The sequence below is a fragment of the Desmodus rotundus genome, chromosome 3 (genome assembly GCF_022682495.2).
Source record: "Desmodus rotundus isolate HL8 chromosome 3, HLdesRot8A.1, whole genome shotgun sequence".
NCBI classification, from domain to species: Eukaryota; Metazoa; Chordata; class Mammalia; order Chiroptera; family Phyllostomidae; genus Desmodus; species Desmodus rotundus.
The window spans coordinates 85,137,699-85,164,756 of record NC_071389.1 but is presented as its reverse complement, the minus strand read 5'-3'; the positions used below and the strand labels follow the sequence as shown (position 1 = coordinate 85,164,756).

At 41.8% G+C, this 27,058-nt stretch overlaps 1 protein-coding gene across 1 annotated transcript in view; it reads right to left on the bottom strand.

Annotated features, from left to right (window-relative positions):
* Window positions 1-14,273, bottom strand: part of RREB1 (ras responsive element binding protein 1) — a 175,046-nt gene extending 160,773 nt beyond the window's left edge. Inside the window, exon 1 of the mRNA XM_024552288.4 lies at window positions 13,858-14,273. The gene's annotated coding sequence lies outside the window, so the exon portion shown is untranslated. The remainder of the gene's footprint in view (window positions 1-13,857) is intronic.
* Between the last annotated feature and the right edge of the window lie 12,785 nt (window positions 14,274-27,058).

Genomic DNA, 27,058 nt, shown 5'->3' with positions numbered 1-27,058 from the left:
AATGACAATTGTGTATCAGCTGTTTGACTCTAGACAAGTTATTTAACCTATCTGTTCCTCAGTTTCCTCTTCTGTAAAGTGTCACTAATAACAGTAGTCTACTCCTAGATTTAAATGTGAAATGCCTAACACACATCACTTCTCAGGTGTTGGCTACAGTATTTTAAACCTCTTGTGAAACTTTCCATTAAGTGATATGTGATCAATGAAAACCTGAGCCTACTACAACTTCAGCCTTGTTATTAGGTCCTGATGACTGTCAGTACCACCAGGGCACCTTAAAATATTTAAATCCCTGCCTCCTGTCTGATTCCCTTGGCCTAGGTCAGGCCTAAGAATCTGCATTTTCAATGACCCCCTTGAGTGAGTCCCAGCTGGTGCTCACTGAACTGACAAATACTACTCTGGAAGATGCTGAAGAAACCGGATCAAATGTTGGGTGATTCCCCTCTCCCTCCAAGAGACAGATTTATGGTTTGGGTAAAACCATTAAGAACACATTGGTTTTTTTCATTGGTTTCACTTTGAGTTTCTGCCTCCGGCGACACAAAGTGAAATCACACAGAGCCTGGCAGTTTGGGTCTTTGCCTCCCACGTGAGGTGGAGTGCCATGTGACCAGAAAGCTTAGAACTGAAACCAGAGGAAGACGCTAGCTAGTCAAGGGGAATCTCTCTATTTTTTCCTTTCCTTTCTTCCTTTTTATTAAGTAGGCTGGGTAGCTTCATTGGTTAGAGCATCATCCTCACATACCACGGTTGTGAGTTCCATTCCCGGTCAGTACACATGCAAGAATCAGCCAATGGATGCATAAATAAGTGGGACAACAAATCGATGTTTCTCTCTCTCTCCCCCTTCCTCTGTCTCTCTAAAATCAATCAATAAAAAGTTTTTTAAAAAAGAAAAATTATAACCCTAAAGAGATGTGTGTGACATGTCTGACAAATACAAAAGGAACAACATGAGTTTTCATCCAGAGAAAACTTATGCTGGATGTGAGTCAATGCACAAAACTGTGACTCCAGTCTCAAAGATGTGGCGTCTTCCGTGCAGAATTTAGGGAAAAAATAGGAGCACTGGACATAAAACCTACAAGGGTCTGAAGCACACTGTGGGTGGTCTATAAGCAAATATTGATACATAATGATCTCATATATTTAAAAGAAACAATGAGCTGGAGGTAGCCTGCTATAGAAGATGAAATGAGCCAGGCCGCCAAAACTCTCAGACAGGTTTCAACAGAAATCCATGAGATACAATTGTTTAAAATTATGCAAAATTCATAAAATGTTCAATCCTGTGAAACCAGAGCAGCAACTGGGACGGGAACTCACCCAGATGGAAGTGTCCGTGCTTCTTGCCTGCTCCTAGAAGCCTCTTATGCGACACATGCATTTGCTAAGTAGTAATCACACATTATCCTAATTAGCTTATAAAACATACTAATAAAACCACAATAATATTTACGCCCACAAAAAACTTTAAAAATACCATTTATAGTAGCATTAAAATTTTTAAGTTTCAAGGATTATATATGTTTCCATATATGTATATGTAGCAATATATTTCATATATTTTGTATAGTTTTATAAAGAAAATTATAAAGCTTTCTTGACACATTGAAGAGGTTATAAGTAGACACAGAGAAATCAACGTTCATGTACTTATATAATGCTTACGTGCGCCAGACACTATTCTAAGCACTTTACACATACAGCTCGTACCACATTTAATCCTTTAATCCTTTCAATTACCCTATAAGGTAGGTACTATTATGATCCCTATAGTACAAGTAAGGAAACTGAGGCACACTATGGTTAAATAAATTCTCCAGTGGTAGATCCAAACCCAGAAAGCTGGGCAGCATCCTTTTAAAGATCGTGCATACTGCATTTCAGTATGGTAGACTCCCCACTGTAAACATGTCAGTTTTCCCCACACTGGTCTGCAAATTCAGTGCAATCCTAACAAGAACTCCAACAGGTTCTGTTAGAGAATTTGACCTGTTTGTAAAATTTATATAAAAGGGCAAAAAGCCAAGGACAAGACATGCTTGAAGAACTAGGGAAGAACATGCCTTCCCAGGTGTCATGAATTCACTGGGAAGCTGTGATAATTAAGACAGTGTAGGGTTGAATGAGGGACTGACAAAGACCAATGGAACAGAATAGAAAGCACAGAAACAGATACAGCACAGATGGCCACTTGATATATGACACAGGCAGTATTCCAGATTATGTGGACAAGAGAGGCACTTCAGTAAATAGTGGCTGGACAACTATTCATTCAGACAAAATCCAAAAACACACCCCTACCTTACAACTTCCACAAAAATCAGTTTCAGGTTAATAAAATACAATAAAATGACATATGAAAGGTGAAACTATAAAGGAGAATATACTCATGAGCTTGGGACAGGAAAGAATTTCTTAAACCAAATACAAAAAAATTTTTAAAGATACAAAAATTATTGGCCATAAAGTCCAAAAATATTAAAATTAAGAGTTTGTGTGTATACAAAGGCAACACAAACAGTAAAAAGACAAGTCACAAAGTAGTAAAAGATATTTGCAACACATATAATTGACAAAAGATTAATTCCAGAATATGTAAGGGAGTCCTACAAATCAGTAAAAAAAAAAAAGAAAAAATGGGCAAACATTTGAATAAATGCTAAAAGAAGAAAAGGGTAACCAAATGGCCGATAAGCTTTATATTAATTAGGGGAAGCAGATGAAAACCAAAATGAGACACCATACCACATTCACCAGATTGACAAAGATTAGAGAGTCCAACCTCACCAAACGGTGGTGATGATGCGGAGCCACAGAACTCTCATCCGCCGTTAAAGGAAATACAAACCAGAACAAACACTTCGGAAAATAGTTTGGAATGTGGTATAAAGTTGAACATACAAATACCATATGACCTCACAATCCATCTCCCACATACATCCTAGAGATCTTTGGCATATCTGTGCCAGGAGATTATATATACACATATATAAATGTTCTCACCAGCCTTTTTCATAAAAGCCAAAAGCTGGAAACATCTGTCAGCAGCAAGTGGATTAACGCACTATCCCGGCACAGAGGAATACTCCAGAGTGAGAACCTATAAACCACACCTATAGGCATCAACGTGGCTAAGTCTGGCAATCATATTGTTGATAGAAACAAAACAAAAAGTATTACATATCAAACACTTGCAAAACTAAATGATGCCGTTTAAGTGTATCTACATAATTGTAAGCTTCCTATGGAGAGAAAAGGAAGGTGGTTTTGGAAGTAGAGAAGGTTCTAAGGCAATGTTCTATTTCTTAATCTGGACGGGGTTACATGTGTGTCCACTTGCCAATTATTCATTCAGCGGTACATGTATTTTCTACATTCTTCTGCATGTATGCCATATTCCCTAATTTCTGACTATCCTCTTAAGAAAGTGCAATTCATTTCCCGATTAGAAGAGATCTGCCTTTTAAAAAGAAAGGTACACCACAAACTTCCAAATTCAAAAATTCAAAGAGGTATTTCAGAAGATAATCCATTAAAGACAGCAAGAATGTTCGGTTACAAGAAATCCTAAGTAAAAGCAACAACAAGCTCATCAAAATCTGATTTTACTACCATTTTTATAAAAGTTAAAAGACAGGGCCTGACAAGAAGCATGGGTGTTGGGTGGTGGTGGATGCCGGAGGAATCACCACTGAAAGAGTTAGAGCAGCAGAAAGAAATGCAGAGCAGAGCAAATATGTGTTGATGTTTTGGTCACGTTTTAAAGGCAAGCTATAAAAGTTAAATACAGCAATAGAACAATACTTTTTATTTAATAATTTTTACATTCCTTCATCTTGATCTTTTCATCTTCTTCCTTTTTAAAAAAAGAATTAAGAGCCCTTGCCCAAACCTAAGACTTTCCACTCTGACTGCAGCTAAGTACAAAGCTATACAGAAGTACAAATTATTTTCCCAAACATCTAAACTAACACTCTGACAGCAAATAGATTTCTCGTCAGCCAGAGTTTTCCGAAGTGGGTTCTGCATTTGTTTTTACTAGCAGGCCACTTAAATTTTACCCACTTGTTTAGCTGCAAGGATTGAAACAAAATGTTTGCTGGCCAAACAAACACTGGTTTTAAAATTCTCCACTTGGGCTGCTGGATAAAACACTGGTTTACTGAATCAAATGTTTTATTTGGAAAACGCCTGCCAGAGTGGACCCTATCCAAGAAATACGCCAGGATGTGCTAGGATGGTGATGTCACGCCCTTGACAAAAGCTGGCATTTTAAGGCAACGTCACAAAGTTTACTTTCAAAGAATAGAACAATAGGAAACCTATCTGTTAAAAAAAAAAAAATCAACCCAAGGCCAAAAATGCTCTTACTTGGTCATTAAACAGGGCAGTTCAATCCCTCCAAAAGCTAATCTCTTTACATAATCAAACAAATCTTATAAATGACATTCTATTATTATTATTACTATTTAGAGCCAAGCCTCTCCCTTTAGATTTATTCTATACCTTGTGGTTCTCCTATGTGACACAGCATAAAAGACCATTTCTATCTCTTAATAAGATACACTAGAACCCTGAAATCCCATTATTAACTACAGAATAGGATTGAGCATAAGGTCAGTCTAACTTGAAACCCATCCAAGAAGATTTACTTTCTTAAGCACCAAAAGAAAACATCCTAAAAGGCAGCCTTGGGACCCTGCAGTTAGTTTCATATGGAGGCTCCAGTAAAAACATTATATTCGTTTAAAATCAGAATTGCTTAAGAATTTTCATCGACAGTCTCCTACTGTTAAGCAAATGAATAAAATGGATCGTTATTATAGTCCATCATAATGGTCTCCAAACTTTTAAAAGTATGTCCCCCATATTTAAAAAACATGATGCATATATCCAAGCATATTCATCTTTTTATTTATAAACCATAGTCTACTATTAGACACTATAAAACATATATAAAATGGACAATGCAAAGGACTTAATAGACATTTCCCTAAAGAAGACATACAATTGACCAATAAGCACATGAAAAGATGCTCAATATCATTAGTCATCAGGGAAATGAAAATCAAAGCCGTGAGATAGCACCTCATCTCCACTAGCATGACTATGATAAAAAGAAAATAACAAGGACTGGCAAAGATGGGGAGAAATTGTAACCCTTGTACATTGTTGGCGGGAATGTAAAATGTGGAAAACAGCGTGGTGGTTCAGAAGGGTAAACATGGAGTTACCACACAACCCAGCAATTCTACTCCTAGGTGTATACCCCACAGCCAGAAATGGGAATTTGAACGGATACTTGTACAGCTGTGCTGTACAAGCTCACAGCAGCACTATTCAAAATAGCCAAAGTATGAAAACAACCCAAATCTCCCTCAATAGGTGAATGGACAAACAAAATGTGGTTATATAGAGATAGAATATTATTCAACCATAAAAAGAAAATGCTACAACATGAATGAACTTTGAAAGCATTCTGCTAAATGAAATAAGCCAGATCCAAAAAGACATGTACTGTATGATCACACTTGTAGGAAGTATCTAGAATGAGCACGAAAGGCCGAAAGTAGGTCAGAGGGTAAAGGTGTGCACGGGGAGCTACTGCACAAGGAGTGTAGGTTTCTGTAGGGGTGGTAAAAAGTTTGGAAATAGACCACGATGACGGTTGTACAAAATACTGAATGTCGTTAATGACACTGAGTTGTAGTATTCTCAAAATGATTATAACGGCAAGTTTTATGTTTTATCTATTCTACCACAATTTTAACAAAGTAAAAAAATAAATAAAGTAACAAGCTGAAAATATAATAGAGGTTCTAACATTTTCTTCTCACATTCTAGTGGGTTACTTGAATGCTATAGGCCTGGGTGGGGGTGGGGGAAGAACTTCCAAAGCCAAACCAAGCATTAGGGTAGTGCGTATGGGGTAGGGGAAATATCAGGGAGATGACAGAGTCTGAGTTTTGGTAATGCCTACAACTCAAAAATAATTTTATTTTAATCCCAAAGGAAGAGGACCCCTTTCTGCAACCTTCCCACAGCACTAAGTCCCAGCCTTCTGTGAGTTCTCGCCACACCTCACCCCACAGACCTGGAGATCTGAACCACTGCAAAAACACCAGGAAAAGCCTCTTCACTTCTACTACAAAGTGTTCAAGCACCACCTCACAAAACAGACTGTGTGCTTTCTCAATCGTTGTTATGGTCTCAGGTAAGGCCCAACTCCAACTTAAAATGCTCCTTTTCAAAGTTGTTTTCAAAGTCATTTCATCACTCCCCCCCATCCCCCCTCAGGCTCAAGAGCATCAATCATGGCGAAAGTGACAGGAAATAATAAAAAGATTAACAGCTCAACATCAAGAAGCACCTATACACAGCCTATGCGGAAAGTGTCGAATGTGAGGCTGGCTGAGGACCAAGGTAATCAAAAGCAAAATACACATGAGTCGGAGGACTGACATTTCAGGAGGCAGAGGCCCAGCTAAACACAGAAATGACAAAGCAAAGGGGCAGGGCATGGCTGCAGTAGAACAATCTGTTTCTGTGCTAACACGCAGCACAGAAATGTCTTGCGTTTATCATCGAATTTCATCGTAAAATAGGCTCATGTGGATTGCAGGATGGTTGGATTTTAAGAACATTTTTCTAGTAAAAAGTAAAAACTCAGTTTTAAAAGTCAAGATTGAGGTATGCTAGACTCCCAGGATCATCTGAACTTGCATCTGAAACTGCCCTATGATATAGTTGATTCATACCTTTCAAATTGACTCCAAGTTAATCCTTTAGAGAGAGAGCTCTCATCTGAAATACTGTATTTCTGTATCAGTAGACTACAAAGTATTCGAAGTCTGATTCTAAACAGAATCAGTCAACTGTCTAACCACTATGCTGTACACCCGAAACCAGTACAAAACAATATGGAAAGTAAACTGTAATTGAAAAATAAAAAAATGCAAAAAGAAAAGAAATTCAGAATGCTGAAAAGTCAAAAGTAGCAACTTACCTCATGCTACCAATATATTTTGATTTGTTTACAGTAAAAAAAAAATGGATTTTTTAGAAAAACCAGAAGTAGTCAATTATATTGGGTATGCATGTGTGCAGGACTGTGAATTCGTCAGTATTCATACAAAAGAAACTGTCTTCTGAGTTTAGTGGAACTCTCAATTGCCCATGCCTGGCATTATTACATTTCCATTGGTAATTAAGTCCTACCATGAAATCTCGGCTTTTAAAAGATGAGTCCTCCAAAGCACCGAGAAATATATATCATGAATAGTCTTGTTTTAAGAAATCGTTCAGTTTTAGTTCCAACACTGACATTATTTCAAAACTCTTTTCTCAAAGCCCTCTAGCATGCTATACTTAAAAAAAAAAAAAAAGTTGCCAAACTGGTTTTAACACATCTTCTCAGGACTGATAAGCAAAAGTTTACTGAGGCAGTTTTGAATAAGGTAAACTCAGAAGGATTCTTTAAGTTTTCTCGATCAGCAGCACTTTTTAAACGGAGGGTTGCTATACAAGCTATAAACGTCCACAGCCAGGAGATATGAATGAGGGCGCGTCTCCCTTGGTAAAACACGAACCCACAACTCCTTTGGAACTGCAGTTGACATCCTGTTGGACCGACTAGCTTCAAACCAGTTTTGTGGGTATTATGAATGACCGAGTGCAAACAGTAAGGGGTTGTAAAAATAAATTTCCTAATGTTAAAAAAAAAGAAGTGGGTCTACTAAGAACTCTGGTGAATAGCAATAATGTTTCCAGTCTTTCCTGTGAATCTTAACTATTTAACCTTAAAAATTGTTTCATTTAATGATGTGACCATTTACATCAATAAATTTAAAGGTGCTTGATCATTTATAATTTTTTGTTGATACCCATATTTTCATAAAAAGATGTATTTCAGTAGAAAAAGTAGGAGAACAGCAAATACTACCTGGCCATCAGTGTACATCAAGAAAGTATTTCCATAGATTATACAACAATAAACTCTGGAAACTCTAGGAAACTATGTAAGTTAAATTCTTAAATTCACATTTGACTGAGCACCTTCTCTCATTCTATACTCACAGCTTTAGAAAAACTTTAATCTCAAGCACAAAATTGTCTTTTCCCTTTGTACTGATTAACTACACATCGGCTGCTGTGAAAGGATGCACTTGGGTAAGCCCATCATGCACAGGCATCTACCTGCCTCCTCGCAGGAGAAAATATGAATGCTGTATGCATTTACACGTAACCCTATTCTGTCTCATTCAGAGTTTTTTGTGTGTGTAACTTCGGTTTCATTTTCTGACACTTTAGGAATACTCCCTTATATTCTAAATGGATTTAAAAACTTGGAATCTCTTGCACAACAAAGTGGATGTACTTAACAGTATAAACTGCACACTTAAAAATGGTGAAGATGGTAAATTTTATGTGATATGTATTTTACCACAATGAAGGAAAAAACCCTATATTCTATCATCTTCTACTATTCTTTGGTGAGGGGAAAAGGCTCAGCAACTAAGTAACCCACCCTTGGCTACAATAGTTATAGGCTTAGAAAAATGGGGAGTTTAAGTGTGTATGTGTGGGAGAGGGGCTGCTGTCCCTACAACCTCCACCATCAATTTTTATCATTAGTTTCTGCCTACTAGTCCCCCAGACATGCAGTAATGTGGACATGTGAATTTGTCTCTTTATAGGTTATAAACAAGAAAGGAAAAGGAAGAGCAAATGATCATTTGTAGCCAGACAATTGGCATTAGGCTAACTGAAAGTCACCTGTGACAAAATGTTTGTTGTTCCTCAGGAGAGACTTTTGTTTTTCTGATAATAGAGAAATATATATTATACACACACAGGTATTCCTTGAGAGAGGTGTGAATAGTCGTCACCTTTCAGAAATTCAAGCCCACATTTCTGACTACTCATTTCTCTCTAAACTAGAAGACCTGTGGTATTTAGAGCCAAGAGCTTACCTTGCCTTACCTCTGACTACTCTCCCTAGGAGAGGCTCAGTCAGTCTCCTAAGAATACTGCCAAATGCCACACCCTGAGTCTCCGTAGCCAAAGGTACAGGAAGTGGTCTGCCCAGGGCCTGAGTTATTGCATCACCCTCAACACGCTTCGATGGACACAGCATGAGTCACTCAGCACACACATGGCACGTCAACCCCAATCCTTCCTACCCAGCGGGGCAGGGAACTTTTGACATACCCATCCAGGCTTCCAAACCAGTGCTAAATTTGGAAAGCAGCAGGTCATCTGGATATAAACAATTTCAAGCACTGCCTATCAATGACTGTCCATGAGATACAAAAGCAAAAGAATAGGCTGAAGCCAACACATGGAAAGTAAGAGCTCTTGCTCTCCCAAGGGAAGACAGCACGCTCAGGGGGAGGTCTTGAACAAACTGGCTAAGGCACTGGTACCCCCAAAGGAATCCACACAAGACTGACCTGTAAAGTTTATTTAAAATGCAGCCAGCCAGCCCGGGATATTGTAATTCAGTGCCTACTGGGTGGGACCCATTACTCTGATGAGCCAGGTTAGGGAGCTACTGGGTTAAGGCACTTGGCGAGGCAGTGCTGATTCAGTACATCATTTCTAACGCCCCAGGAATGATGACCTTGTTGTGCTTTTATGAGGAAGGAGGAGAACTTTGAAAATTTTATATGTATATTCTAATGTCCCCTAAAACTGGTTATTTGCCACCAAGTTCAAATTTAGTTCATTCTGCACCTCTGACTGACAATCACCTACTTCTTGTAGATAAATTACATCTTGGCTTTCAGCTAAGACCCATCCATCTTTCCTAAACCCAACTGCCAATCATGGCTTCAAATTCCTGTCTCAGATCAGCTCTTCAGTTTACTTCGAACACTGGCTTCCTGTTCCAATTTCTGTTGATGTACTACCTCTCAAGGCATCTAGATTTAAATCCTTGGCCACCTTGGACTCAAGTCCACTGTGTACTGTGTCCAAACACTATTAATATTGTCCATTTTCTTTTATAACAACCCACAAAGCATTGTCTTCCAGCCAATTCCCACTGATACTACCTTTTCCCAGCCCTCCTTGGACCCCTGCAATAGCCATTGTGGTCCCTAAACTCCTACTCTACTCTAACTCACGAGATTAATTTTCCTCAAATCTAACTTTGTGTATTTCCCTTTCTCAAAATTCTGCCACAATTCCCCATCAACTGCAAACACAGTTCTAAATCAAACTTGGCCAAGCATTTATGGCCTGTCATTGGCCTGTCCCTAAACAACCATTTAAATGACATAATTTCATAGTTGCTCCATCTCCTGCAACTTTCTGCCTCTTGGTTTATTTCACTTCTACCACTACAAAGGCCTTACTCTCTTTAGCTATAAAAATCGGGTGCATCCTTTAAGACCTAAGTACAAGTTCTACCAACTCCCTCTGGAGTACTTCCTGATGGCTGCCAACTGCTACCCTCCCAGAACTCAAAGAGCACCCTGCAACATCTTAGCCTTTCTTAAGTAAGGGTGTGTTCTCTTACCTTCCCTCTCACCCTCTGCTCTCTGCCCCCAACCCCCCCAGGAAGTTGTTGGGCACTTTATGACTGAACTCCCATTGACAGTCAACTATATAAAGGCTGCCTAGCAACATCTCCCTACAATAAGCAAACCTTTATTTTTTCACAGAAACAACGCAAGTTCATTGTCAACATTTTAGAGAATATGCAGAAGAAAAAATTTTTTAATCTCTCATTATTCTACTTTTTTAAAAATTTTTATTGTTATTCAATTACAGTTGTATGCCTTTTCACCCCATCCCTCCACCCTACCCCTCATTATTCTACTTTTTAACTCATAACTTTCACCAATGAATCCATCATCTTTTCTTATGCCTATATGCATATGTTTACTGTGTTTTTATTTAATTAATGAACAGTTAAACAACTTTTTTTGAATCCTCACCTGAAGATATACTTACTGATTTTAGAGAAAGAGAGTAAGGAGAGAGAGAGAGAGAGAGGAACATCAATGTGAGAAACATTGACGGGCTGCCTCCCCTACTCAAACAGGGATCAAACCCACAACCTGGGTATGTGCCCTGCCAGGGGATTCAACCAGCAACCTGTTGGTGTACTGGATGATGCTCCAGCTGACTGAGCCACCTGGCCAGTGTGTGAACAGTTAAACTTCTTATATTTGTCATCTAGTTGTCACCTCCAACTAAACTATATTAGACTTGACTCTTTTAGGAACGTGAATATGTTTCTCTGTAATCTCCACAGTGCTTAACATAATTCTATACATGAAATAGGTGGCTAAGATGTTTAAAGTATATGTTCATTCAAAAAAATGTTTTGAGGAAAGTGAATGATTACAAAGGCACTGTCCAAAATAATCTATGAAAAAACCTGCTTACATATAAATGATTTCTTAAAATGTGCCCGCAAACTTACGTAACAATTGTTTTAAGTATATGAGAACATTTCACTTTAAGAATCTTATTGTTAATCCTTTAACAGATATTCATTCTTTAATTAATTTGCTTTATAATCTGATTTATAACTAAAATGAAGATCAACCTGTATACGTTTCATCAATTCAGATAAAACTTGGGGGGTAGGGAGAAGGAATGAGAGCAAAAGGAAGTTTGCCACTTCATTTTTAACTTAAATTTCAATTCATTTCTCAAGCAACAATTCTGGTTTGAACTAAGATTTTAAAGTCTAATTATCTTGAAAAGAAGGAATCATGCCCCTTAAAGAGTGACAAAATCTAAGATCATGAATATGTTCATTTTTTTTCAAGTTTCCAGAAAACTTTTGTATAACTCTGTCATTTTCATTCAGAATGAAAGACTATTGAACGTATGGAATTTGTCAGCTTCCAACTACAGTTGTTCTACAGGTTCGGCAAACACCATAAGTGAAAATAAAGGCTTTTGCCAGTTGAACTGAAGATCCTCTATCTAGACAGTAACGTAACAATGTCCAGTCTACCACTCCAAAGAAGGCCAACTATTATTATTATTTTATTATTAGTAGTAGTATTATACTAATGAGCAACTCAGTGGAATTTTTTTTACTTTCTAAAGACAAACTGAGGATGGCAGGATGACAAGTTTTCACAACAAACTGACCTCTTTCACATACTTAGAATATGATTCAATTTATAAAAGTTCAACTTACTAGTTTTGCTTCCTATGAACATATACTCTTTAATTCAAAATGCATCTCAATTTAGATTGATCTAGAGTTGCCTTGGAAACAGAAATTTACATGTCCTAAGTTTTCAGATAACTCTTAACATCTTTTTTACAGGATAACACAACGTTTTGACTTCTGAATAAAACTCCAGCAACTACACGTTTCTTTTGAGTTTTCGGCACCATGGCTGTTGGGCTTGCTTCTGCAGGCCTATCCCGTGCTGTGTGACTACAGTGCACTGGACAAAACCAGCAGACGGAAAAATGGGACCAAACTTGGGAAAGGTGTTCAAGAAGAGCTGGCTGCAAACACGACACAACTAAGCTTTGTCTTTGCAGTCTCATCTTTTAGTTTTATTTTTTCCTGGACTCTGCCTGTGTCACCAGCATTCAAATCAAAGCCCATCACTTTTCATTCTGGACCCCTCCCTCCCCTGATCACAGGTTTGGATGTAAGGTGCCACTGTGCTGGGCGGGAACTAACTGGGCTGCTCTCCTTCTGCTTTGAGGAGGTCTGGGGTTTGGGGTTGTTATTTTTTCCTCCTCTTCTCCTTTTAATAAAAGCCTTTTCACGTTTGTTTCTCAAGCCTTCCCCAAATACAAAACTGTCACTGTCTCCTGCTCCTTCCAACTGTAGGATACCAACTTCAAATCTTTGTAACAACTAAGTCGGCATTTGCTAAGAACTTTGGTAAATTTATGGCAGCCTGTGACTGCATTGGAGAGACTCAAACTCTGATGCAAAATCTTTTATGTTCTCTGAAACAGTAAAAAACAAACATGAAACAGGGCAACAAAACACCTCCTCTCCAGCTTTCCTTTCACATTTTGGGTCAGTAATAAAAAAAAGTTAAATATCTTCCTCCCAACCCCCATCAGTGCAACTGCAGCCTCCTCTTGCTCAGGCACACCTAGAACACACACTGTATCATTGCATCCAAGCCAAAGTCGGTTACTGAGGTAACTAAGTTTTTCTTCCCCAAAGGTCACAGGGAAACATCCCTCGGGATCCCCTGGTAACCGTCCACGGATAATGCTGGGGAACCACAACAGTAAAGACTTGCTTTCCACGGCTGGCACTGGCCGCCTCTACCCGGAACGGGGGCGGAGAGGGGGCGCTGCGTCGTGGGTGCGCAGCGTCCAGTTACATTCCTGACCCACTTTTGCATCCCTCCCTTCCCCTCTGCCTCCCTCCCCTTCCTCTTCCTTCTCCTCCCGGGCAGGCCGCGAGGGCACTCGCCAAAACTCCCCAGGCCGCTGCGGGCCGGGCGCACGGGCCGTCGGGCTCCACTGCAGACTGGGAGCGAGCCGGCCCCTGCCCCCACCCCTGGCTTCCCCCGCGCGGCCCCTCCCCGGTCACATGGGCTCGCGAGCACCTGTTGGCGACTTCATCCTCTGGCAAAGCCCCTCCCGCTGCCTCCGGCGAAGCCCCCTGCCGGAGGGGATGGAAACACATCCCCACTCCCGTTGGGCACACCCCGCTTTGCTTTGAGAGGGCAAGGGGGCCGGCAGGCGAAGCAAAGTGCAAAAGTGCCACGGCGGTACGGCGCCCTGATGGAAGGCATCCTCCCCTCACTCCCTATCCACCCTCCCCCGCCGCCCCCGCAACGGCGGAGCGGAGAGGTGGGGTGCGTCCGCCCCCAGCCCGCCTCCGCTGGAAACCTGGGCTCCTCGCGGGCGTCGGGAGGGATGCTGCGGAGTCTCGGCGGGGGCCGCTGGGGCGAGGGCAGGTAGCGGGTGGTGACGGGTGTGTGTGTGTGTGTGTTCCGAGCTGCCGAGTCCAGGAAGGGGGAGGGAAGCTGCCGTCTCAGCTGCAACTTCTGAGCGTGCAAAGCAACTCAGCAACTTTGCCTGCGCCGCGCCCCTCCCCCGTGCCGCCAGGCCGGGCCGGGGGCTGCGCTCTGCTTGGGGCCAGGGCGCGGGGCCCGGCGGGGAACAGACCCGGGCGCAGGCGAGTGGAAGGGGGCCGGGCTGGAGCTGCGGCAGTGGCACCGCTACCCCGGGGTCAGACTGGGGGTGCGCCTCTACGCACTCCAGTCCTGGAAACGACGCGCGATCCCCGCCCCGGGTTCCCGCGGTGCGTACGCCCCCCACGGCTCCCACCCGGTCCGGTTGGGCGCGAGAAGGGGGCGGAGGATGGCGGCGGAGCCATGGAAACTGTGCGGGGTGGATAAATACGGAGAGGGCCTCGGGAGGCTGTCCCCAGACTGCCAGCATCTCAGCGGCGGATGCAGAGCCCTAGGAAGTGAGACTGAGGTCGCCCAAGTTTTTCCTCCCACCCCGCAGTTTCCTCCAGGCTGGGGAAAGGGAGTGCCGCCTGGAGAGGCAAGCCCTGGCCGGGCCGAAAGCCGGCTGGGGAGACGGGTCCCGGGGCAGAGGAGAGAGCTGCGAGTTGCGGCGTAAAGACGAGTGCGAAGGAGACTCGGCCCTCAGGGGTTCATCTGCTGTTTGTTCTGGCCCCGAAGGACGGCGCGAGGGCCTGACCGGTCCCACCAGCCCGGAGAACTTGGGGGAACCGCCAGGCGCTTGTTCGGAAAAGTGGATACATCCAGTTCAGACTTTAAGGAGCTTCGGAGGGGCTAAATTTGGGCGTGCGGGGGGCCCTGGGCCAGGCTGGGAATGGCACACGCTGTCCCAGAATTCATGCCCACACCCTCCCAGGAGTCGGATTGGCAAAGTGGAGGGGGGTGTAAGTGGGTAGACTTCGGTCAGGCTGTGCGCTTGCATAGGGACCCCCAAGAGCCAAGCCATCCACCGCACACTTTCATTGTAAACGGATTTACTAAATCTTCCAAACTACCTCCAACACTCACATCATCTAACTCATTGTAGAGTTACCTATACTTTCTTTACGCTCTAGACTGTTGCCTGTAAAATGCTAGAGATTTTAATGACGATGTTACGAAGTTGAGTCAGTCACTACTGGGTGTGGGGCTTTTCAGAGGCAAAGGGGTTAGTTACTTCAAGCGAAAGTAAACCACCTTCCTTGAGAAGCCTGTCAACTTCCTGAATGATTTAATTACATGGCACCTTAATTTAAAGAGCTTTATACGCTCACTGAGGACAGCTGGACAGTTACATCCTGATGTGGACCTGGAAATTACTTTTTTAACTGAACAAGATCTATTTCACACCAAAACCGGGTGACCAATATTTCTTTTTTTATCTTCAAATTTTTAAATTTCCTTTACTTCTTACTATGAAGAAATAGGCATTACCCTTTTTCTCTGCAGTAACTGAAGGCTCTAGACTAGAGCATGGTTTTCCAGAGTGTTGTTCCAGAGGACACGATCCTCAGCATGTCCAGGGATGATGTTTAAAGGGGGGGGCGGGGGCTGCGGACAGAGACATTTCATCTGTTCCCAGATGCACATACACATTTATAAATTTTAACATCTCTGTTATACTCGAGGCATCTTAGCATTGAGTCCTAGCTTAATTGGTAGCGTTTTTCTTTCTTAGTGGTACATAAAATAAGGAAGTTTGAGAAATGCTGAGTTAAACAAGTTTGGTTTTTTTTGGTTCTACAACCAAAAATGCAATATAGAGCTTTTTGCAAGGCCTTTGAGAATCTTCTGTGTGCTGAGGTGTTTTTGAATCACCAAAAAAGAGGTTAAAATAAGCAAACTTTCCTAAATGTGTTTGTCCGCTCACCATTTTTTTGTGAGCATTATTGCTTAGGACTAGTATCCTTTCAGGAAATGCTACTCAGAGGGTTGTGCCAGATTTGAACACAGTAAAGGGAAATGTTCACCCTTCAAAATGGTACCCAAGTGTAATCAGGAGTCATTAAGTGATATACCAAATTTAGCATCATTACCAAAAGAGGCAGGCGCTGGCGGGATGGAAAGTTGGCAGGGGAGGCTGGTCCTGGGGTAGGGGAGAGACCCTGGAGGAAATATTCAATGGTAGAGCTGTTCACATTCAGCTATAGTAGAAACTAAATCAGGGTCATCTTTAGGGAATTAGTTCCAGTGAATATTTAGGTCCTTAGAAGATTGATGTATCTGATAGATACAGTTGCTGTATACTACCTCTTGCATTATTTCTTTTTTGTAGAAGTTAAAGCCTTATTTAAATTAGACTGGCACTAAGCTACTAACTAGTTACTCAGAACAAATTCCCATAAATGTTTATCATGGAAAATTAGATGGTGAGTATGTAGAAGTATATTTTAATTAAAAAGAAAAAGAGAAAGAAAGAAGCATATAAAAATTTCCAAAAAGAGATGAAATTTAGCATGGGAAAGAAAAACATGCCTATTATTTGTCCCTTACCAAAGGTCAGAGGCAAGGTTGGATTTTTATAAGTGAAAAAAATATTCTACTTGGAATATCTAAAATAACAAATAATAACATTTAATTTTTTTAATACATAATATAAAAGGTGCATTTTCATATATTAGCTTGTTTCACCTCAGCTTGCTTATCCATCCACTGGTTTATATAACATGCACGTATCAAGTCTCTACCAGGTTCCAGGCAGGACACTAGGCTTTGATAAGAGAAAAATGAATATAAGAAAATATCACTCTAGAAGTTACATCTATAGGAGAGATGGATAAGTAAGATAAATAATTGTAATACAGTATGACAGATTTAGAAATGTTCATGACTTATCCAAGGGAACTAGAGTTCAGGATTTAACTGCTTTTATGATTTCAGATCCCTGCTCTCTTCTATAACAGACATACTCTTATTTTTGCAAATGACATCATGTAGATACAGTTTTTGAAATGTAATGTACAATTGAACATATTGAACCTTAGGAGCCAGAAAGAAATTCAGAGGTTACAGGCCTGGAAACTGAGACACAGAGAAGAACATGGGTGTGCTCAGGGTTACACAGTTAATATAGTGACACAATTAAGGTCGGAACCAGGGGTTCCTGACTCCCGGGTTTTTGCACCATAAGGTGCTGCCTTACAGTTAGAGACGGTGAGAAGTAGCCTTAGTGGGGTCTGTTTCTCCAGTTGTACTGCGTGTGGGCCCACCTCAATAAAGGCCTAGAGTGGTTGTTAAATCTGTGATAAAATGTCCCATGACTAAGCACTTACAGAAATATTTCTAAGAGGAACTGCAAGGGGATTTCAGCAGTGTGAGTTCCTTAAAAACAGCCACTATTATTAAAAGTTGAAGATATATTTGATAAAAAATAAATATGGGACATTTGGGGAAATTTGAACATTGACTATATATTAGAGAATATTAAGGAATTATTGTTACTGGTTTAAGTATGAGTCGATTTGTCATTGTGCTATTTTAAAAAAGGAGTTCCGTGTCTCAGACATATATAGTGAAATATTTGCACTGAATTTATGTGATGTCTGGTATGAAAATAATCCAGCTTTTTTTTGTTGGAGGGAAGGAAAGAAATGACAATCAATGAAATACGATGCCACATCCTGAAACAAGGAGGTAGGTATGTGTGAATTCATACTATTATCTCTATTTTTGTGTATCTTCAAAAATTTCCAAAGTTAAACTTTTATCTATGTAACAGAAAAACTTGTTACTTCCCTCCCCACCACCTCAGGAAGAAAAGCTCTTCATCATGTTGGAATACCTTCTTGTTGGAAGTTTCAGAAAGTTCTTTTTCCTAACTGTTGAGTCGAGGTTAGAAGAAGCATAATCAGTCATTTTAATTGCTGACATTTGCATAGGCCAGCGCCTTATAATTTACAAACTCACTTCACATCAACACAGACCTTTCTTCACGCTCCTGATTTGTTTAGGTCTGAAGTGGAAGGCAAAGGATCTCACTTGTGTGCCTGAAGCCCTGTCTGAAAATTAAATTTTCCTAGCACTTTTAAGTGGCAGTAAAAATCTGAAGGATTTCCAGGAATACTGGAACCAGGCACATGCTGAGCTGCTTCTGCCTTGCAAGAAGATATTTTGCCCTTCATTGTAGGTATGTGAAAGGGGACGTGCTAGGATTTATTTCAGCCAGCTAACATTCTTCTTATGGAGTATGAAGTCAATCCCAAAGCCACACTATCATGGAATCTACAGTATTATTAAGGGCCTCTTTGTGGCTAAGAAGAGTTGGTGTGTCACTGTTTTTATTATAAGATTTATAGAGCTGGTTTATAATACTGTATTCTTAATTGTATGGGTAATATATTTAAAACACATGTGGTAGCTACAGTTCTGGTCCTATCTGGAGTAATTTTGGGTTTTCCCCCATTCGTATGTTATACCTGCATCTGGAAACTATCAAAATATCATAAAGACAACACAATGAACGCGGTTAATTAAAGGAATAGACACCACAGAAGTTATAAGCAAGATCATTATCATTCAGTAAATATTTTATTGGCAACGCTTCTTGTTTTGTAGAGAGCTGGAAAACTGTAACATGGGTGGGATTTCCAAGCACATAAAAATGAGACTGATTTCAAGATGAGACTAACTTCATGTGCACAGGTGTTTAGGGGAAAGTAGTTGTGTCTCACCTTGCATACGTACAGAAAACACTTTAAGGATGTGTTCGGCATCTCTTCCTGTTTTCATGTCATGTTTCAGCGATTCCCCGTTGGCAGCTGAATACCCCTCAGGGACACCAAGTTAATGCAAGGGGGCAGAGTATCAAACACTTTCCATAGACTGAATAATAAAATGACTGGCATGGAGATGTACTCTCTCCAAATGGAGGTGTTAGTCAATTGATGAACTAAAAATCCGCTTAAAAGTTTTTCAAAATGTATGCTATCACTTTGTTCTTAAGTGTCTTTTAAATCAATGAATACTGAAAGCAGGACTACAGTTGGTGGGTTTGAACTGTGTGGGTCCACTTATACATGGATTTTTTTCAGTAAGTATGTACAGTACTATATATGTATCTTTTCTTACCTATGATTTTCTTAAAATACAAAACGTGTTAATTGACTGCTTATGTTGTCAGTAACCTAACATAAGGCTTTTGGTCAACAGTAGGCTATCAGTTAAGTTTGGGGACTCAAAAGTTATACATGGATTTTCAACTACACAGAGGGTTGGCACCCTAAACCCCCACATTGTTCAAGGGCCAACTGTACCATCTTCTGTATGGAGGAGGGCCAAACAGGAGAACCAGCTGTCTAGCTGAGAGGCTCTTCTTCATCAATCTGGTAAAGCAAATTCTCTCTCTAGCCTTATTCCGAGTAACACAATTTTTTTGTTTACTTACATACAATAGTATATGACACAATCTCTTGGTGCCAGGAATAATTCAGTGCACTCGTCTGATTTATTTTACTATTTGGCTAAAGAAGGCATACCTTCTTTGCCACTTCTTTACATTCTAGTGTCCAAAGCCAAGAAAAGTTTCGCCATCTATGAACACTATCAGACCTGAAATACCCAGGATATACATCTTTGCAGGAACTTTTTACAGTAATGGAAACTTAAAATTAGGTGATACTTGTCAGAAATTTAAATGTTGTTCAGAGTGTCTCAGAAAGCTAATACAATAAATTTGTAGTCTCTACATTTCTCTCCTTGCTTTTCATGCACTCTCCCTTCAGCAGGGTATCTTGTTGTTTTGGGGGGATGTAAGTCTCGAATTATTACAGCAAACAAGCAGATGGCATCATTGCTGAGCAGATCCAGCGTGGAGGATGATACACCAAGCTCCCAAATCATAACTGGAGGTGGGATTAGTTGGGAGAGTCTTGTTTATTAACAAATCCTCTTCATTTCACTTATTCGCCAATAATTATTTGCCACTTACTAAGCCCTTACTCTGCATCTGGCACGTTATGCTAATCTTTGCAACAACCCTACAAGGTGGACACTATTATTCTTCCATTTTACAGATGAGGAATTTGACACTTAAAGAGGCTAAGTAATTTATCTAAGGCATGCAGCTGGCAGAAGTAGAAGCTAAACCTAGGGCTGCGACTCCAATCCCTTAGCCAGTACAGATGACTCCACCTCAGACAGGAGTTTAAATTCTTGTGGGGCCTCCTTTCTAGCCCTTAGGTTTAATGCCTAAAGCACCTGCCTATTCTTATCTTTAGAGAGGCAAGAAGTGCTATAAGCTGAACCAAAATAATGGCAGCTGTTTCCTCAGACCATCCATCATTAGTCACTTTTTCCTTCATCACTTCCCAGTGAATAGTAGGTTAGTAAGTGGCTTAACTGTTAGCAAGATCATCTGCACATTTTATGCACAGATGGCACTGGCTAGTCGTGACTTAACCTAATTACTCTGGCCTTTCTAACATTTCACTTCTAGAGATAGTCATCAAAAAAGGGGAGATTTCGAAAGACTTACTCAGGTCTTACTACCTTAAAGAAGGGGGAAATTATTTTTGAGGCAAATGAGTCCTAGCTTTTAGAAAGGGGGATTATTTATTTGTTATTTGTCTAGTAGAAGTTAATTAAAAGGATATTGCACACAATAGCTATTAAGTCAGTAATGACACGTGGAAACTGAACGATCCCACTACTTACCACACAGTGGCTAAAAAACTGGGACATCTTGATGTGACTTCTCCCCTAGCCTCTCGAGTGCTTTGACATGGAACTCACTCTCTTCGCCTCCTAAACTCATTTCAGGACCCTAAGCCATTTTGCCATCATAGCTGAGGACTGGCCGTTTTCATCAATGTACCTCTCATTGAGAGGGATGAAGAGTAAGCCTTTCTGACCACCTCTACTTAAAATTCAATAGGACTGTCTGCCAGAAATAAGCTCTTCCCCTTCTTTTATGAGGAAGACCCAAACCAAATATAGGCAGTAGCACAGGCTGACATAATATCTTTCATGCACTGCATAAATCATCATCACTCCTTTGGTGCAGAAGTAGGAGGAAGCCACTTACATTTGGGAGTTGGGAAGAAGGGGAGTGTCTCAACAAGGCCAGAGAAACAGTGGTGTCTGGGTCCTAGGAAGCAGTGAGACAGCACAGCTGAGAGCATGTGCCAGCTGTCAGGTAGCTGCTGGCCCTGGGCCTGTGGTGGTGGTGGCGGCAAGGTTGGGGTCAGTGGGGAGGGAGGGGGTGCAGAAAGCCTGTGGGGGGAGAGGTGGGGAACAGGACAGTGGGAAGACCAGACTCTGCCTCTCAAAGCAGCTCTCACCCCTCAGTGAGACTGAGAGGCTGCATACTTTGTGCAAGTAGCTGAAAATACAGTGCAAGGTTAGGCCCAGAGTGCTGGCTGCCTGCCAGAGGCAAGAAGAGAAGCCAGGGTCTCCCATACATAGGGCCAGACGACAGCCTTTCCTCACCTGGGGCCTGACACACCTGCCTGCCTGCCTGGGACTCCTGACCTCAGCCCTGCCTCATGGAAAGAGCTCAGTTTTCAATACTGTTTGTCCTCTTGTCTGAATAACCAAGAAATTGAAATAAAAATGTGTGTCTATGTTCCCCCCCCCCACCCCGTTGGTTGATTTGGGTTACAGTTGCAGTTTGCACCATGCCTCTAAATTTCATGTGGAAGAAAATGCAGTATTTCAAACCACATTCAGCTGCCGAGAGACCATTTGCTCTGGCTGTTGTTCTTGACCAGATGAGGCAGGTTAAACCCTTGTCAACCATCCGTTGATTTAACACTATCCATGTCCCAGGTAGCAGGCTCAGATGGGTCTCAAAATAGAGCCAGCACACATGGCTGATAAGATGCCAGTGGGCAGAAGGTAATGTTACACCATCTATGACATAACTTCTAGAATAATCGCTGTTGCCCTTTGCTCCAGAATCAGCTCCAGTGCATTAAAAAGTGGAAAGTCTTCAAGCAGTTGGGGGTTTAGTGTGTGTGTACTTGCTTTGAAGTTGGTTAAGCCTCCATTGAGCTTTGGAAGCTTATAATAAGCAGTCCACAGCCTTTTCTTTTCTTTTCCTTTTTTGGCTTTAGAGGGACAGATCGCCAAACAAACTTTCTGGTGGCCATTAAGGACAAAATTCTTTGGTGAAGCACGTGCCAACATTTTACAATCACAGCACACATCAGTAGGAAGCTTCTAGCATACACTGGGGCACAAGTTGGCTCTGGAGTGCCCGGGCCAGAGTGCTGCTAATTTGTGCAGCCACCGCTTTAGAGTGTGAGCGAGGAGGATACCCAGTGAAGAAGCAGGAAGTCGGGGCATCGGGTACATTGATTTTCTAGGCTGAGTAAGGCGGGTGAAGGAAAGGGAAAGCCCCATCTCAGAAGCAATTTCAGTATCTGCTGACCTGTGTGCCTGGTGTCAGGTACCTGCCCCGCCCCAGAATGACCCGAACCTCCACTTCCCTCCTGGAAAGCTGCCTCTCTGAAAGGAACTTACTCTAATATTTATAGAGGAAACCAGGAAGTGACAGTCACAGACCCGGCTTCCTGGTCAGGCTGCTGACTCACACTGTCATCCTTAGGCGATATCCTTCTGCTTCTCTGTACCTCAGTTTCTCAGTTAAATGAAGGATGAACATGGAATTCCCCTAGAGGCATCAGGAACACCTAATTACTGTTTATGCTTCTTTGAGATAACTGGGATTAAGAGGTCCTATTACTGCAAAGCATCATTACATGGAAGATTACATCTTTATTGTCAACTCCAGGCATACACGGAATAGCTTCAGTCTTCCAGACAATCTTTCTGCTTATCCACTCAAGACATTCCTTCCCCCTTTCCTTTTATTCTTTTCCCTGTGGACTTCAAGTTTTCTTTCTCATGGTTTTGTTTCTGAACAGGAGACTTTCTTTACGATCATTCCAGAACTTAGATGAGAGAAAGAGAGAGAGAGGTGTTTTTGAGGAAAGGGATGGGATGCTGCTAACTGCAGATACAACCCTCCATGTTCTTTTAGGGAATTTCTGCTGTCCATCTGTACTTGATTTTCTTTTCTCCTTTCAAAGTGTTGGCCTCATTGTTTGCCTAGGGTGGGTGAATATATCACTTCCTCTTTTGGGGAGGGGGTCCTGTGTTTTGTCTCCTGCCGGGTTTGAAATGTCATATAATTTGTTGGGTTTTGCTGGATTATGTTGGTTGGTTGGTTGTTTTTCATGTTCCCAAATCATCACTGGTCACCAGAACCCTTGCCACTTCTACCTCCTGATTCACAGTGTGATAGAAATGTGTAGGCCTCAGCACTTACCAAGAGATAATGCATTGTGTGTAACTACCCTCTTGGTTCTGTTGCCTACAAAGGGAGTTCCCCTGTAAGGGCAGAAGCCAACAAAACCCACACTGCTGTTATCTCTTCTTCCTGCTGTTCCATCAGGCTGCTCTGCTGCTTTGCTCATTATCTGAACCTCATTGAAGAGTGGACCTCCATGCCTGTCGTCCAGAATGTGGTGCCAACCTCAGATCTCTTCCTCTTCAGACTAAGCTTTTCCTGGGCTCCTCGTAGATGACTTTGCCATTCCTGGAAGCAGCGTTTCTCTGTTCTCATCAGTACATTTTGGTAGATACACTTGGAATTGATTAATTCATTCCACAAGCACGATTGACTTCCTGCATGTGTGAGGCACCCTAGACACTACGTGTGTGATGGGAGCTATGAGGCTTGAGTCCCTGCTCTCTGAGAGCAGTGTTGAGGGTGGGGCAGGGGATGGAGGTGCAGGGTGATGGGGAGGGTTAGAAAGACCCACTGACTCAGAAGTTTCTTAAGGTACTTGGGATCTAGTACTCATAATATTCCCAATAGTCATTCATAGCATGATGTTATTATTTATTATAATAAATATATTTCACTGAGCCCTTTCTATGTGTTAAGTACTCTCTTTTAATCCTCACTCAGTCTTTGTGCTGAATTCTGTTTTCATCTTTATTTTCCTAGTGAGGGAATGCAGACTTGAGGAGGCTAAGTAAGAGTATAGGTTATTAGCTAATTTCAAACTTAGGTAGGGAGTCTATGCTGTCCAGGGAAAAAAAACTGACCAGGGCCCTTTTGGATCTGGTCCTGCCTGTACCTGGGATAACACTAGAAATTAAGTCCTCTCCTCCACATTTCCCTGAAAATAAAAAAGAATTTGTTACTTTTGTCTTAGGGGAACATTGAATTTAGTTGCTGTGTTCTGAAGCACATCGATGCCTTGGATTCTAGGCTCCTCTAACCTAGTGCTACCTCAGGCTCAGTGAGCTCTCTGTTGGACTTTGGGTCATTCTGCCAATGCAATGAGGGGTTATCTCCTTAGAAAGGGAAATTTTGGGGTGACTCCAGTGGCAAAGTAGCTCTCCCTCACCTATTCATGAAGAAAAACATTTTTATAATGTATTTAAAACTATTAAGATTACATTGTAGACCTCAGATGAGCATCCCTGAGGCCGATGTACTTACCAAGATCATCAACAGAGACCTTGTTGTTATATTCAAGGGGCACATCTCAGTTCTCATTATGTGCCCTTTAGAATAATGTGCTGCTGACTGCCATCTTTTGAATGAATCTATGCTCTTGATTTCCTGATTTCCCTCCCATCTCTCTGGAAATGCTTTATTTGTCTTTTTGGTATCGGTGCTCTCCAAAGATATATTGTCTTGTTCCAAAGCACTCTCATTCTCAGGGATCTCATTCATTCTCCGGGTGTCAATTAACAGCTTGACCTAAAGGGCTCCCAAGTCTGTCTCCAGACTGGCTCTTTCTTCTGAAGTGTGGAACATATGCCCACCTAGTTTGTGTGGCTCACAGTCACCTCAGACTCAGTAGGCCCCACACCAAACTTGTCCTCTTTACCCCAAACCCTCTTCTCACATTCTGTCTGTGAAATGTGCCACTTGCTCAACCAGGGGCCTTGATGATAGTGTTCTTGATTCTCCCCTCTTTTCTCCCCACAACAGCTATTCCTTCAACAAGTTCTGTTGTTGTGTGTTCTGTAATTACTGGAATCTTTTACTTTTCTCCATCCAATTGCTATTGCCATCTTCATTCATGCGGCCATCATCTGCTGCTGGCTTCTTGTAATAGCCTTCTATGAGTCTTCTCTTTGTGAATTCTTACTCCTACCAATCCAGACAGCTAAAGTGGATTTTCTAAAGTGGATGATGTGACTCCCCTCCTTAAAACTTCCCAGTGGTTGCAACTGCTCTGGGGATAAAATTGTAATGCTTTAACGTGGCTTATAGACCCTGTGTGGCCCCGCCCCTGTTTATGGTGTATTCTCTTGCTTCACACTCATAATTCTGCAACTTAAAATGCTATATCTTGCCTATTTAGTCTTTAATACACACTGATCTGTCTGCCTGATCCATTCTCTCCTCTACCAATATGCTTCCACCTGGTGTTAGGGGCTGAATTGTGACCTCCTCCCCCCATTTGTATGTTGAAGCCCTAACATTCAGTACCTCAGAGTGGGACTTTATTTGGAGGTAGGGTCTCTATAGGGTAGTCCAATTAAAGTGAAGTCATTATGGTGAGCCCTAACCCAATATGATTAGTGTTTTTATAAAAGGGGGAAATTTGGACACAGATATGAATAGAGAGAAGATGGGGTGAAGACACACCTAGAAAATATGGCCATCTGTAAGCCAAAGAATGAGGCCTACAACAGATCCTTCCCTCACAGCCTCACCTTGATTTTAGACTTCCAGCCTCCAGCACAGTGAGGGAATGCCTGTCTGCAGTTTCAGCCATCCAGCCCATGGGACTGTGTTATGGCAGCCCTAGCAGACTAAGACACATGGATATTTCCTGCTTATCCTTTAAATCCCAAACTCAGTAATCACTTAGCTATGACCTCCTGGACTGGACTAGATGACCCTTTTCTGTGCTCCTCTGAAGCTCCCCCTCGTTGGAATCTCATTCCCTCTATTAGAGCATGTGTCACTCTATATTAACTGTTTTTTGTCTGTGCTGCCTCAAAGACTGAGCTCCATGAGGGCAGGGACAGAACATCTTACGTTTTCTCTCCAGAGTCTTGCAAGTAATAGAGTAAAGGCCTGTATGAGGTATTTACTCCTGCATAAAAAAGACCCACAACTTTATGGCTTAAGACAGCAAATATTTACTGTCTTATAGTTTTTGTGGCTCAGGAATTCAGGAGCAGCTCAGCTGGGCAGTTCTCTCATGGGGTTGCAGTCACAATATCACCCAGTCATCTGTAGTCTTGACTGGGGCTAGAGGCTCTTCTTCCAAGCTGGCTCCCTCACATGGCTGTTGGCAGCAGGCCTTAGCCACTCACCCCATGTGAGTTTCTCCAAATGCCTGTTTGAGTATCCTCATGACAGGGCAGCTGGTTTTTCGCAGGGAGAGTGATTTGCGAGAGAGAGCATGGGAACTGCTATGTGTCGTATGTCCTAATTGCAGGTAAACCACTGTTACAGCCGATTGGTCACAGTGTATTAATTAGAACTGACTAAATGCAGTCACACTGTATTTAGCACACTTTGATAGACAAGAGTATCAAAGAATGTGTGCACATATTTTGAAACCACCACAGGACTTTCTAAATAAATGAAACATTTTGAATAAATGCACCAATATAAGGCCCCTCCCCCTTATTAATTGATTCAGCCAGGTACTTACTGAGCACTTGCTACTGAAGGACTTGCTCTGGGTAGAAGAAGGCTGAAATCCCCCTGGGAGAGTGGAAACCATAGAAATAGAGGTGGCCCTGGTGCCTCATCTCTCAAACATGTGTGTGACAAAGGCCAAAGGGCCACTCTACCCCAGGGGTCCTGTCATTGCTGCGCTCACACTGTGCCAGTTCTGGGTCTATCTTCACCCATCTCCATTGCTTGTTTCTCATTACCCCTGTGCTTTTCATGGTAGCTCTTCCTTGTTTTTATTTCCTAATGTATATTTTGGAACCATTTTTTCATGATTATTTGTCCTCTATCTCCTCAGACCATAAGCTCTTGGAAGACAAAGCTGAGGTGTATCATGTTTAGTGCAGAACTTTGCACACATCGGTTGCCAAATAAATGGAACTGTGTAGGTGCAATTTCTCCATGATGTGTGAGGGTGTGC